Here is a 14,178-nt window from a genome sequence, read left to right on the forward strand (position 1 = left end):
ATATTGGGTTAGTTGATGACTTAAAGTTGCAATCCAGGTACAGGTCAATGTAGCTTTATCTCCAGTTGATTAGGCAAGTGAATTTCGACTGGGTTTCTTTGTAGACTAAATTCTAGGTTATCTATTTCAATTGAATGATTCAAAGAAGTAATCTGGCTTTGGAATAATATTTTCACTACTTTGAGCTCTAATTTCATCATCTGATTGTCTTCTTCAAACCCCCAGAGTTTGGTACAAGCAGTCGTTCTGAGTCCTTTGAAGAACAGCTGTTCTCAGGTCTATAGAGAGGTCTAACAGTGGGTTAAAGGAAGAGTATTGATCAGAACTATTTTTTCTTGGTCCATGTCAGTTTAAGAAGAAAATCTTTTAAAGGGTAGTGATATTTAGTAAAATTGAGACTGCAGTCCACATTCCAGACCAGTGTTGCCTGATTCTTCTTACAAGGGCAAACAGTAAACAATACAAACGGGTCTTTGAAGATACAACGTATTTCTTTTTTTTCTTTTTCTTGATTATGCTACTTAAGTTAGGCTTTGGCCCATTATTGGATCAAATTCCAGCAGATTCATGCTTGGATTTTTCAGGAACTGTCTCCAATTTCAATATATTTTCCTTTCATCTTGTTCTTAATTGATCTAAGTTGTCCCAACAGTCAACATGGGCAATCCAGGCTGGCTCTTAATCAACACATTCTCCACCTTGTTCTTAGGAGTAATACAATTTTTGCTAAAAAAATGATATTAGTGACCGTAATTGGTAGATGAAAGAAGGTTTTGAACTCAGGTCATGGTGTTTTGTCATCATCACCCCAGTATGAGCATTAATTCCTTAGGGGCCACCCGCGAGGACCACCCGTGAGTGTGATGTGAGCATTCCACGTGCCCCAAGACTCGTTTTGGATAAATCCATGTACGTAGACTAGTCACCCAAAAGGGAGCAGAGAAAAACTCCAAATATAAAAAAGGGTCAGGTTTTGGGACTCTTGTCGAAACTCAGAAAAAAAACATGATCCCAACTGTTTAAAAAAGAATTTAGAAGGATTAAATTTATACATATCCCACCCATACACATCTCAATAATCTTTACCTTGAGGAAAAATGTCAATGGTTGGATTGTGCTGGCAATTTGGATAGTCATTTTCAGGAGTCGTTGAAACCTTATCCTTTAAAAAAAAAAAATTAAATAATGTTGCAAAAGAGACCTATTTCTAAATCCATTTATTTTTTCAAATGTACCTTGATGGTCCATTTGGTAAACTTCTCTTTCATAATGAAGGAACGTTTTGAACCCCAGATCGTGGTATTTTGCCATCATCACCACCACACTATTGGGTCATTGTAACATTGCAGTCTTCTTTAGGGAACCTTTCCATCATTATTGCCATTGTTTAATAACATTTGTCACCTGCCCAATTCCATAGCAGCATCACTGCTATAGAAGCTAGAGAAAGAGATTGTTCAAAGGCAAGTCAGCCCATGCCATCAAGAATGGCATATATTGTACGAAATATTTGCCAAATCTCAGCCCTTTCGGTTCAATTTGGTGTCTTTTAGTTTTGTCACAAGTACTTTTTGGAATACAATCCTCTTGGCTCAATGGAAACCACATTTCTGTCTTTGATACATGCTATTGATTGATACCTCCTTTAATGGCCACAACATTCATGTTCAAAAATTTCTAAGTCTAATTCATTTTAATTAATTTAAGAGTTAAAAATGAACACCAATTCATCATTCAACTTTATATAGATACAGGAATTTGAAAAAGTCCATGAATTGTTTGGAAACATTAATCTCAGCTTACAGATGAAAGGTCCAACCAGAACATCAATCACATTGCCTGGTGAGCACCCATACCTTCACTTCACTTCACTTAGTTGCGTTTAACACAAACTGTAAAAAAAAAAATCATAAATAAATAAATAAAAACGGAGAACCAAACAAAGGCGTAGAGACCTATTAATCATTTGCTTTTGTTTTACTCTGTGGAACAATGGATGAACTTGGAAAATTTTCCAATGAAATCAAACCCAAACATTTCTCCTAGAATTAGAGTTCTAATAACATGGAAACAAAGGCAATTAAACTTCTACAGCATTCAAGTGTCAGATTTAAATTGATCAGCAGTAATGCATCAGACAGGGATAACTGTTCAATATATGTTTATCATCACCCACAAATGCTGTAGAACAAATAAAACAGAACAAAGCCAAATAGATTTGCAAAACAAGAAAAGACCAGTATCAAAAATAAACCATAATTATGATTAAAACAGAACAACACAATTCTACACAAAACTCAAAATGTTACATCAAGAAGTCCTATAAAACAATTCACTTTACTATGTATTAGATGCAAGAATTAATTTGACTTATAATAAAACTCAAAATGTGAATGATTCTACAGCGTTTTAAGTGTCAGAATTAAATTGGTCAGCAGTAATGCATCAGACAGGGATAACTGTTTAATTCATGTTTTCATCATCCACAAACGCTGTACATCATATTATTATACCAAAGTACTCATCTTTCTTTGATTAGAGACTTATAGATATAGCTGATATTTAGAATAAATTCTAAAAAATTTAAATAAATAAAAAAATGAAGTTCAGTAAAGCTGATATATGTGTGCAAACAGGCACAAAGATTATTCAAATACAACTAATGGTTTGCTTCAAAATTGTATTTCAGGAAAAAAAAACAAAAAATAAAAAAAAATAGGGGAGTGGGGGGGAGCCTCAGACCGTCCTAGTTCATGAATATCGACATGGTGCAAATACATAGATTTGCATTTCAGTCAACCAAATAAGATCATCATAGGCTCTAGAATCAATTAGAGAAAAAAAAAATAATGCATTTGGGTCATACAAACGAAGAACAATTGCAAAACCATTCATGAATTTTTTTTTTTTTTTTTAAATTTGCATAGAAAGAGAGAGGCATCAGCTCTTCCTATTCGAGTAAGCATCACGAAGCCCAATTCATTGATTGAGATTCAAATCGATAGAGCTCATCATTTGCCATCGTTATAGAAAAGACATGAAAACAACAAAGCATTCTAGAAACCCTAATGAGAAAACATGAGCTTAAAAATGAAGATCAGAGAAAACATAGCTGAAGGAACGGAATGAAAAATCTAGGGTTTGAGAGCAGAAATGTGGACGTCTGCTATTCTTCTTGATTTATAGGGTTTTTGGGAAGGAAATATTGGGAGGAAAAAGATGGGTATTAGGGTTTTGATCCAAGGGCTAGGATTTGATGTGAGCGCAGCCAGCACATGTGGGTCGTTTTACTCATGTGGATAGCCACGTCACCCATGGTTTTAAACTCGATATCGCGTCTCGTTGAGCTCGTATACCGAGTTGACTCGGATGACACATCTCGTCTTATTCGAGTTGTCTCGTTCGACATTGAGACAATAATTTTTAATCATTTAAAAAATCTGAAAAATTCTAAAAGAATTCAAAAAAGATTCCTATTAAAAAATAAACCCAAAAAATATATAATTAAAAAAAAATCGATTTAGGGGTGAAAGAATAGAGGGTTGAGGCTTTAACTCATTTGTCTCGATTAACCCAGACAAGATTTTGAAAATCTCGTCTGATATGTCCCGTTTAACTTGTGAGTTAATCATTTTCTGTGCTATCTTGTTTGTATCACCCGAAATATTGGAAAATATTGTCCGGAACGACTCGCTTATCTCACGATACGCGGTCATCTCAAAATACTTTGTGAGTTGGTCTCGTTCAGCTCTACTACTGAGTTAACTCGGGTGATACATCTCGGTCTCCGACAAGTTTAAAAACCATGACATCACCAATCTAACACTACTACAACCCTCTAAGTTTCATCAAAAACTTGTATCAAAAAAATAAAATTTAAGAAATAATTTCTTTTTTAGCTTGATCCAAGTTTTTGAAAATTGATGGCTACTGAACTTTTAAATAACTCCTAAACTTAAAATTAAAATACAACGGTAAAAAATAACTATTTTTTTTAATTTGTATTTCAAAATAAATATATTTTTGCCACTACAATATCGAAACATCTTATCAAGTTTTCGAATGCCACAATGTGAGCCCAAGGTTAATTGAACACAATAAAGTATTTTAGAGAATCACTTTTCCTACTAACTTAGTAAAATTTGAAATATTAATAAGGGTCATTGAGCTCAAATGAATTACCAATTTGGCAATCCAATACCAAGGTTTTCAATTATGAAAAAAAAAATCAAAAAAGTATTTTATGTAAAACAAATTATGCTTTTTGAATGAAAATGATTTCCTTGCAAATTCAGATTAAAAAAAAACAATAATGAATGAAAAATGTTTTTCTAATTTACCTGCAAAAATAAAAGGAGGTGTTTTCCTAAATTATTATTTTTTAGGTTTAAGATTTTATATGAACCTTTTTTAATTGTAAATAACTACTGAAATTATTTGAATGAGTACTATAATATTTTATTATGATGAGATTGTAATTTGAAGCCAACCTTAGTAATATTTGAAATATGTGTTTTGATTTTTAATTGGGGTGTGATAATTAATTTAAGTAATTGGGATGTAATAAGTAAAAGTTGAGGTGTCAATAGCCCCTCTCTTAAAATATCTCGCGTGGTAAAAAGTTGAAACACCTCCTCCTTTTATTTTTGGAGGTTAATTAGAAAATTATTTTTCATTCATTATTATCTGAATTTTTTGAGTAAACCATTTTCATTCAAAAAATATAGTTTTTTTTTCATAATTAATTTTTTTTTTATTTTTAAGGATTAGAAACCTTAGTTTTGAACTGCCAATTTGGTAATCCATTTGAGCTCAATGATCCTTAGTAAGATTTCAAATCTTACTAAATTAGTAGGAAAAATGCTTCTCGAAAATATTTTACTGATTTCGACTAACCTTGGGCTCACCTTGTGGCATCCAAAAACATAATCGGATGTTTTAATATTGTTGAAGACAAAAGTATATAAACTTTGAAAAAAGAAATCCCCCAAAAAAATACTTCTCACCGTTGTATTTCAATTTTAAGTTTGGGAGTTATTTGGAAGTTCGATAATTTTCAAAAGCTTACATCAAGCTCAAAAAATAATTGTTTCTTGAATTTTTTTGCTAACCAAGTGTCCGGGCCAACTTGCGCACACCACGACTAATCTCGGAGAGAACTACCACAGCAACCCACCGCCATGATCCCCCGGTTAAATTATGAGAAAAATCCAAGAGGGGAATCGAACCCGTGACGTGCGCCTAACCCACACTTCACGTGCTCGCCCTTACCACTTAGGCAACCCATGAGGCTTTTGTTGAAATGTGGTAAAAAGACCCGTAGTAAGGGTTAAAATATTATTACACTAGTAAGACAAGTGTTTTGTTATTTCAATGGAAAATGTCGGTGTTTGGATTTGAATTTAATTTATAAATAGTATAAGGATTGTAAACAAAATTAAGATGGGAGGCCTGCTAAAAAAAATTTCCAAGCAATCCTCCAATAGGATTGCGCGGTCACTATGCATCAACAAAATCACACTTCGAGCGTACCATCACTACTATCATGGTTTCAAGAACCGGTTATTAGATTCGGATCAATAACCCATTCGAACTAGTCAAACTTCAAACGCACTCAAATGGTTCAAACCTAGGGTACCTCGTACCTGGTTTGAATTTAGATTTGTGATTTGTCGTCCTACAACTTATCCGTTTCATGGGGGTAGATAGAAATAATCGTTTCTTGGGTTCGTAAGGGTTGTTACTTATTAGTTCGATTCGTTTATGTGTATACATGATTCAAGCATGCAAGTTACAAGTCATCCAATTAAACCAAAAGGGTTGGCTCAATGGCAATTTCAGACCAATAAGCGATTAATGCCCGTAGGTCTTTAGTTCGATACCAAATATAACCATTAATTCCTTAGGGGCCACCATTGAGGGCACACCCTCACTTACTTAGTGAGTATGATGTGGGCATTGCACATGCCCCAAGACTCGTGTTGGATAAGTCTATGGACTGGACAAAGCCCATATACTAGCCAAGTCACCTGTTTACAGGGATACCCAATTATCAAAAAATAAAAAATATGCGTCCAACTATGTGCGACTGTAGGGGCTAATCACTTCCCAAAAGGGAGTGGAGAAAAATTACAATATAAAAAAGGGTTGGGTTCTAGGACTCATGAAGAATGACTCGCGAGAGAAAACATGATCCCAACGATTTAAAAATGAATTTAGAAGGCTTAAATTTATATATATCCCAACCATACACATCTTGATAATCTTTACCTTGAGGAAAAATGTCAGTGGTTGGATTTTTTGTTAACGGTTTGGATAATCATTTTTCAAGAGTCATTGAAACCTGATCGTATAAAAAAAAATGTTGCAAAAGAGACTTCTTTCTAAATCCCCCCCCCCCAACTCTTCACTTGGTGAAATTGATGATTCACATTGCCAAGATTGACATTTGTTTCAATCGGTGAATCACCTTTTACAACCAATTGAAATCAGAGATTATAAATCGTTGATCTCAACATTTCAACATGAATAATTGATATTAATGTTTCAAACTCTAAGAGATAAACAATTTGAATCGCCATCTCGATGATTCAAATTTGCCGATTTATCAAGGTGAGGAGCACTAAGAAAATAATATTTACCAATCAGGTAGTTAGGATGGCGCCCCAAAACATAAGGTTCATTTAGAAATACATCCCTTTTGTTGGGTATATTAAGCAATTTTCTCTTTTAAAAAAATTCTTAAGAGTGAAAGATTAAAAGAAAATTCTACATATGATCAAATTTCACGGGAAAAAAAAGTTCAATGTCGGACTAGTTGGTTTCAAATTCATTGAATACCATGCATGGTTCAAATTATCGGAATGTATTGACCAATATGTATCAGTATTGATGAAATCAATACAAATATATATATATATATATATATTGGATTGTACTATTAGACATAAATTCAAAACTGTATATATGTACATTCATATATTTCAGAAATATATATATAATCCGAATTAATAGATATTTCATCTTAATCAAAAAAATTAAAATCCTTGTGACTATTTAATTTATATAATTATTGAGATGATACTTTGTTTTAAAGAATAAAAAGCAATAATGTGACTATTTTAGGGGACTCGTGGTCTTTGTCGAGGTGACCTTTCACCATCACATGTTTATTCATTATAGTAAAGGAATTATTGAGTCGTGGTTTATCAAACATGACAGACGCAACATTTGAGGTCTAAATGTCTAATCGCAAACCACTTATTATTTCACAATGACTTGCTCGTCTAACTCTCAACAAGGCTACTTAAAAGTTTATTTGATATTCTTCCATGAGTTTTCCATTAGAATGTGAACAACCTCCAACCAATGAGGATGGACATTGAGTCTTGACAAGGACAAATTTTTAATTTGCACAAATGTTTAACACCTCAAAGCAAAGTTGTTGGAATTTCGTACAAGAAATTATGAATAGATTAAAAATAGGTTAATGATAAAATGACACATAAAAACATACATGATGATGACGTGATTGACATGACAAGTGTACAAAATCATAGATTTATCTCTATGTATCCTGAAGAAAAAGATCTATTGTTCTATGCATTTATAAGAAGGAACATATACTCGATCATGTAATTATATATGTTTACTGAAGTTATATAATACATGGGCACATTTGCTAACTACTTATTTACCTTTCACGTGAGTCTATATTCAACTCAAAGGCATAAGAGTAAATTCGTCAAATTATTCTTAAACGGATTATACATCCAATGTCAATTTTTTGTCAAAAAAAAAAAAAAAGGTTGAAATGAGATAATAGCCATTTCTATAAATAATAGACATGGTTGATGCACTAATTAAAATAAAAGTATGTAAATGTTTTAGTAATTATTCCTATGATTTTTTCACATCTGTGTGCAGAGAAATGCCATTATCCAATACTCTCTATAATTTTTATTTTTCAAAAATCTTGAAATTAGTTTATGATTATTATTTTATCCCAAAATTAGGGTTTTTGGTATGCAATAAATAATTTTACAAAAATACCATTGCAAACCAACAAGCATGGGCACAATAGCTAAGGTATCCCTCTAATAAGGGAAAGGTTTTGAGTTCAAGCCCTCCTCGTTGGTCACTCACAGGGATTTATTCTTATTTAACTAGTATGTGTGCCTCCCATTACCCAAGTTATTTGGGCGAGATATTAAGAGGCCAATTACCTTTTTCATAGAAAAAAAATAAAAATTGTAAGTAATCTTTGTTTAGTAGAAACAATAGATACATTGACAAAATGACATTAAAGTTTTTTATATTTACAAGAAATATCATTGTCCAAATAGTAATACTCTTAGTTTTGGCACTAGAAAACAAAATAATGAATGCATTTCAATGTCATTTTTGAAAAATTAAAATTGTGGACGTTAACATTCCTCGTGTGTATATCTATAATGATAAAACACAACTATAGGGCCAACTTTGCTAAGATTTGTTAGGAAATGTCTCTTCCAACTATAATTTTGTGGGTCTCGTTCAACTATAATTTTGTGGGGTCCACCATACTTATTTTATTGTTTCAAGATTTATACCCTATAAACAAAGTATCTTGATGATAGTTGTCTTACATCTTTTATCTTCTTTCTTCTTCCATTTTCCTAGAATACCCTCAAGTCCCCAGTTACTTTATATGTGGCTTTGTGATCGCTTTAAAATTGTGAACTTTTTCTTAACCTTCGAGTATGGGCCCTAACATTTTTCAAAAAGAAACCTGATAGTACATCACAAATTAGTTAAGGCTTTGAGCAAATGGTTAAACTCCTGTCTCACTCATCACATTGGTTTAAGGTGTCCTTGGTGGATGACTGACTATCTTGTTTTAGGTATCAAAAGATCCTATTATGTTCGTCAAATTAAACTAGAGGAGACATTTTTTTTCATTATTTTTTTTTCTCATTTAAAAACACTTACAATTTTTTATATTGTTTTTCCTTTTTTTTTTTTTTTCCAATAACTCCCTTTCAAATTTATTTTTTTCTTATTTTAGTCCGTAACAGCATGAGCAAACTCTAGTATATAATGTAAAATAATGTTAAATCCCACTCCGTTGTCTCAATCTTTATACCTCATAAGCAACGTATCTCAAGATAGATTTTTCATTTTATCTTCCTTTTTCAAAAAATACCTATAACTTTATTCTTTTACAATATCATTTTTTAAAATACCAAAAACCTTAATTTAAAAGTATTTATTGCAAAAAAATCAAAATACCATTTACTTTTTGTACTAAAAATAAAATGATAAATTAATTTAAACTGTAATTTCAAAAAAAAAAAAAGTATTGGAGGTTGCTAATGTCCAATAAAGCATTGCATCAAAATCAAGGATTTTCAGGATAAAAGTTGAATAGAGGACATTTGGGTCACTTTCTAGAAAAGATCTAAGCCAAGGGGGATTACCCCATTTGAAAAAACAAGGTGTATTCACTGACATGTGAAGTAATTTTGTTTAATCACCTTCTTTCTTTTTCTTCAATTTTTTCTCTTTTCACTTTTCTCTTTTTAATGGGGAGAATTATAAAGAGAAGTAAAAAAATTTGATTTTGTCTTGCTTGATGTGAAAGCAAATCCCTCACGTCATAAAAGTTTTCATAAAATAAAAAAAAATTTATTGTTGATTTTTAGATAAAAATAGTACACGACAAGCTCACGTTTTTTTTTTTCTTAGGGGTTTTATACACACCTACAATGAAAGGTCACTTTGCAGGCAAACCAACCAAACATCCACGAAAACCTATAATCATTTATGAAATAACAAGTAAGCACTTACAAATAACCAAATGCCCACAAAATATTGATTTAGAGTGATTCATAAGATACCAAGTAAGACATAAGTGGTTTGCCTTATTCCCCTTGCCACCTATCATGATGGTAAATTCTCATATTAAAACCACTATGAACTTGGCATATGTATCTCGAGAATATATCGCATAAAACTAAGATGCTTTTCGATAATTGGATTTTGTATTTTAACAATTAGGATTACCAATGGATTCAAAACACATATCTTAAGGATATATCATGTATCCCTAAGATAAATCTTAATATTTGTTTTTTTTTTTTTTAAAACAAGTATATTGATTCTAACTCTTTCTTGTATAATTAAAAATCAGTTAATTTGAAAATCACATCCCCTTATAATAGGTAATTTTTTAAAATTACAAAATATCAATTTTTTTTTTTCATATTATCTTCAAAATCCCTCGGATTAATATCTTAAATTACCAAAAGACCCTCAAATACTTATGAGTTTTGACATGCCATCTATTAGTATAAATAATAGAATAATGCTGAAGTAACATTAAAATGCGTGTTAGAATCATAGATGCTTTTATCACGATCTCACTCGTATCCGATGAAATCATCTATGGTTTTGACACATACATCTACGTCAAAAATATTACCCATCATGTCGATATCAATGTTATTACACCAGCACGACTCTAAATAATATAAAAGTTAAAATTGAATAAAAACAGAAATATATATATAAAAGAGGTCTCTCACACTCCAAGCTAATTTTAAACCTACATATTATCCAAAATAATAGTATACTACTTCACTAGTGCTGAAAAATTCCTCCACCAATCAATAATGATACATGTATTTACTCAAACGAAAACAGATCCAACAGACGAGAATTGATGGCGACGTGCATGGTTCCTTCTTATCCACATTTCACATGGCACACGTGAAGCTGATCCTGACCGTTCAAATCAGTAGATGTACCGATTATTAAAGTTCCTTTTGGAACATTGGTTCCACTAATGTGGATTAAAATAAGGTTTTATTACTCCAATTCTTTCTCAAAAGGAATTCAAGCAGCTCGTGACACCGCAATGAACGCCACTAAAGTCGTGGTTGGTAGGAAAAAAAAATCACACAAAGAAAATGTTAATTTCTCGTTTGTTGGTGTCTTATCGTGCACGAAGCGAGTATCTGACCCACCACGAGATTTTCAATCGAGTCAAAATATTGACTTGTTTCATTAGATCTTTAAACATTTTTTTTTTTTTAGTGATGGGTCCATCTAAATAGTGGCCTAATACATCAATGATAATGATAGGGTGCATCTCATGCACCTCAATCCATCATGGTTGGCTAAGTTTGATGGTGTGGTCCACAATATGTTTGGTGATCATCTCACACTTGTTGGGTGGCGTGCACATTTGGCTTTTTTTTATTTTTCTTTCATTGAGTGTGATAGGATTATTAATAAATCGAATCAAACTTAAAATCCGATCCAATAACTTTAGGTCTAGATCAAGGATTTGGATTTCGACAAATATATGATACAATGAGGTTCCAACCTAACATTGATTCTAGGTCAACTATGTCTCAAAAATCGTCACAAAGTTGGAATACAGGTTTAAATCGACAAGGGAAAACTTCCAAAAATATTGAAAACAATAAATATATATATATATATATATATAAAATTACGAAAATATATATATTGAAAATTCATAAAATCAAATTATTACCGTCAAATCTCACATTGAAAAAACAAAAAGGTGTCCTATGAAAAAAAAATCAAGAATAAAATGATATTTTTTTGTGCAAAACGCGTCTTTTTAAAAAATCACTATTTTTTGTTACTATGGTCTCAATTCGATCAATAGTATATTAACGACATTATACATTTTTTCTTAATATATGAAACTTAGTTAGATTTTGTGTACCAAATCGAGTTTGGCCCCATCTAGACCTATTTGATTGTTATTGGATCGAGTAAGGATCTTAATTTTGAGATCTAATAAATTTTAATCAGACAAGAATTTTACCTAATTTACCAAATCAACCCTGATCCAATATATATCCATCCATTAATAGATTTAGAGCACGAAACACATAGGTTTCGCCCAGAGGCAGAGTCAGGATTCTCTTGTAGTAGGGCAAATTATAATTAGCTGTATAGTTGAAGAACTTGAATGGTGACAAAATTATTTGTACTGAAAAATGTGATTGGACGGAGGTGAGGGTATGAGAGCAAAAATTAGAGGGAGGTGAAGGTGAGGGTGGGGGCATACGAGGAGAGAGGTGAGGGAATGAGGACAAATGGGATATGTAATTAATTGAAAATATAGGGATTTCTCAAAGTTGTGTGAGGGCAATTGCCCCCACCAGCATCGCCCTGATTTCGCCTAAGTGAGAACAGGAATAAGGATTTGCTAACAGCAAATCCTTTACTTTATACAAGTGGTGTTTTTTGATTGGATTATCATCTTAGCACAGATAATTTTAACAGCAAATCTCGCTTTTAGTAAGAGAGAGACGTTGCCTAAAAATTGGAAATACACGTGGCATGAGCTGACCATAAAAGCATCCCACCTAAATAACAACGTCGTCGACAGGTATGGGTCCCACTATTAATGAACTAATCAATATCTTCAAAGTCATATTCAACAGATCCTACAAATCCCAACCATCCATTCGACATTTGGTTTAGAAAAAGCTACTTAATTGATGCTCACAGTCGAACATCACTTATATTTGACCTATTAAGTATTTAAGTGGTCCCAATTTTTTTGCAAGAACGACACGTAGCGTAACTGCTATTCTGTTGCGTTAGAGAAGATTATCGCATGTAGGACCCACTATAATAAATAGTCACGATTATATGTCTCTGTTTCAAAAGTTTGCCACTTTGTTTTTAATTTCTATATTGACAAGTGGTGGACCACTTGTTTTTTTAGATAAGATGATCTTTGTTTTCTCTTTGGAGCGTAAAAAAGAAGCAGATGCATCCTTGTCGTCCACGTGGCATTTTGGGTGAGATCTCGTCCGTTGTTATCAAAGATTAAAAGTCAATCGTGTGATGTCATCAGCGGCAACCAATTTTCAAAAGTATGCGGGGATCACGAGGCGGGAAGCAAAATGACTTTTTGGTCCACGTAACTTTAACGGCGTTAGTGTTAACGTCACTAAAAATTATATTTTCTTTTCTTTTCGAATTTCGACCGAATAAAATTATCTGTTCAGACAGACTGGAATTTGTTCCATATTTTCTTAAAAAAATTATTTTCTAATTTATTTAAAAAATAGTGAAACGAAGAAACGGTGGAAAAGAAGACGACGACGTTTGCCGACACAAAGCGGCGATTGCGACGAGGGAAAAATAAAGAACAGGTGAAATGAATGAAAAACATTTTATGTCCCTGTAATTCCAACAATGGCAAATATATCCTAGTATTTTTCCAAAACCAATTTTGCCCTTGTATTCATTGAGTTTTTACAAATTCGACCTCCGTTCCTAAATGGGAACACTTCCTTTTGGACGTGCGGGGCTGGTGCTCTGCCAGTTATATTGATTTCTGTACTTAGAAAACGCGTGAAGTATAGGCCACGCATTAATAACTATCAAGAAATAAGGGATATAATGAGTATTTAAAGATCACATTTGATGAATAATAACATAATGGACATACATTTGTTATCGTAGTAATAAAAAACTTTTTTTTTTCTTCTGAAAAAATATCGTTTAAGACTCGTTTTACAACTCTAATGATTAAAACAAATATATATGGGAAATGTTCAACACCCTAAGTTTTACCCTACACTTTAACAAATGTGTTTTGTTCTACATGGGTTAGAAGTTTTGGAATGGGTTGATTTTTGGTGAGGATGATCTTTATGATTAGAAGATCATGCTCACCAAAAATCAGCCCATTCCGAAATTTTTAGCCCCATGTTTACAAGTTGAAAAATCGTGGACCGTCATTTTTTGTAAATCATTTTTTATGGGGTTAAAAGTTTTGGAATGAGCTGAGTTTTGGTGAGAATGATCTCCTCACCATAGAGAGCATCCTCACCAAAAAGCAGTCCATTCCAAAACTTCTAATCCAAGTAGGACAAAACACGTTTGTTAAAGTGTAGGGTAAAACTTAGGGTGAGGAACGGGACCCTATATATATATATATATATGAACAGTGTTATTACGACTCACATTGCGACACTCCGTTTTGTCTTATATGGGCAAAAATGTTTGGAATGGGCTGATTTTTTGTGAGGATGATCTCTGTGATGAGGGGATCATCTTGACAAAAAATCATCTCATTCCAAGACTTCTAACCCCATCAAAATTGATTTACAAAAATTGGACGGTCTAAAATTTTTCAAC

General features: G+C 32.5%; 3 non-coding genes across 3 annotated transcripts; all 3 read right to left on the reverse strand.

Moving 5' to 3' along the window:
* Window positions 1-2,097: 2,097 nt before the first annotated feature.
* LOC147407462 (small nucleolar RNA R38) lies at window positions 2,098-2,180 on the reverse strand. The gene has a single exon (XR_015177178.1). It is a non-coding gene; the product is annotated as a small nucleolar RNA R38 (small nucleolar RNA).
* Window positions 2,181-2,409: 229 nt separating this feature from the next.
* Window positions 2,410-2,491, reverse strand: LOC147407463 (small nucleolar RNA R38). The gene has a single exon (XR_015177177.1). It is a non-coding gene; the product is annotated as a small nucleolar RNA R38 (small nucleolar RNA).
* A 242-nt stretch (window positions 2,492-2,733) lies between these two features.
* Window positions 2,734-2,820, reverse strand: LOC147407464 (small nucleolar RNA snoR20a). The gene has a single exon (XR_015177158.1). It is a non-coding gene; the product is annotated as a small nucleolar RNA snoR20a (small nucleolar RNA).
* Between the last annotated feature and the right edge of the window lie 11,358 nt (window positions 2,821-14,178).

Source organism: Akebia trifoliata, chromosome 3 (assembly GCF_017979445.1).
Source record: "Akebia trifoliata isolate Shusen 1 chromosome 3, ASM1797944v1, whole genome shotgun sequence".
Lineage (NCBI taxonomy): Eukaryota > Viridiplantae > Streptophyta > Magnoliopsida > Ranunculales > Lardizabalaceae > Akebia > Akebia trifoliata.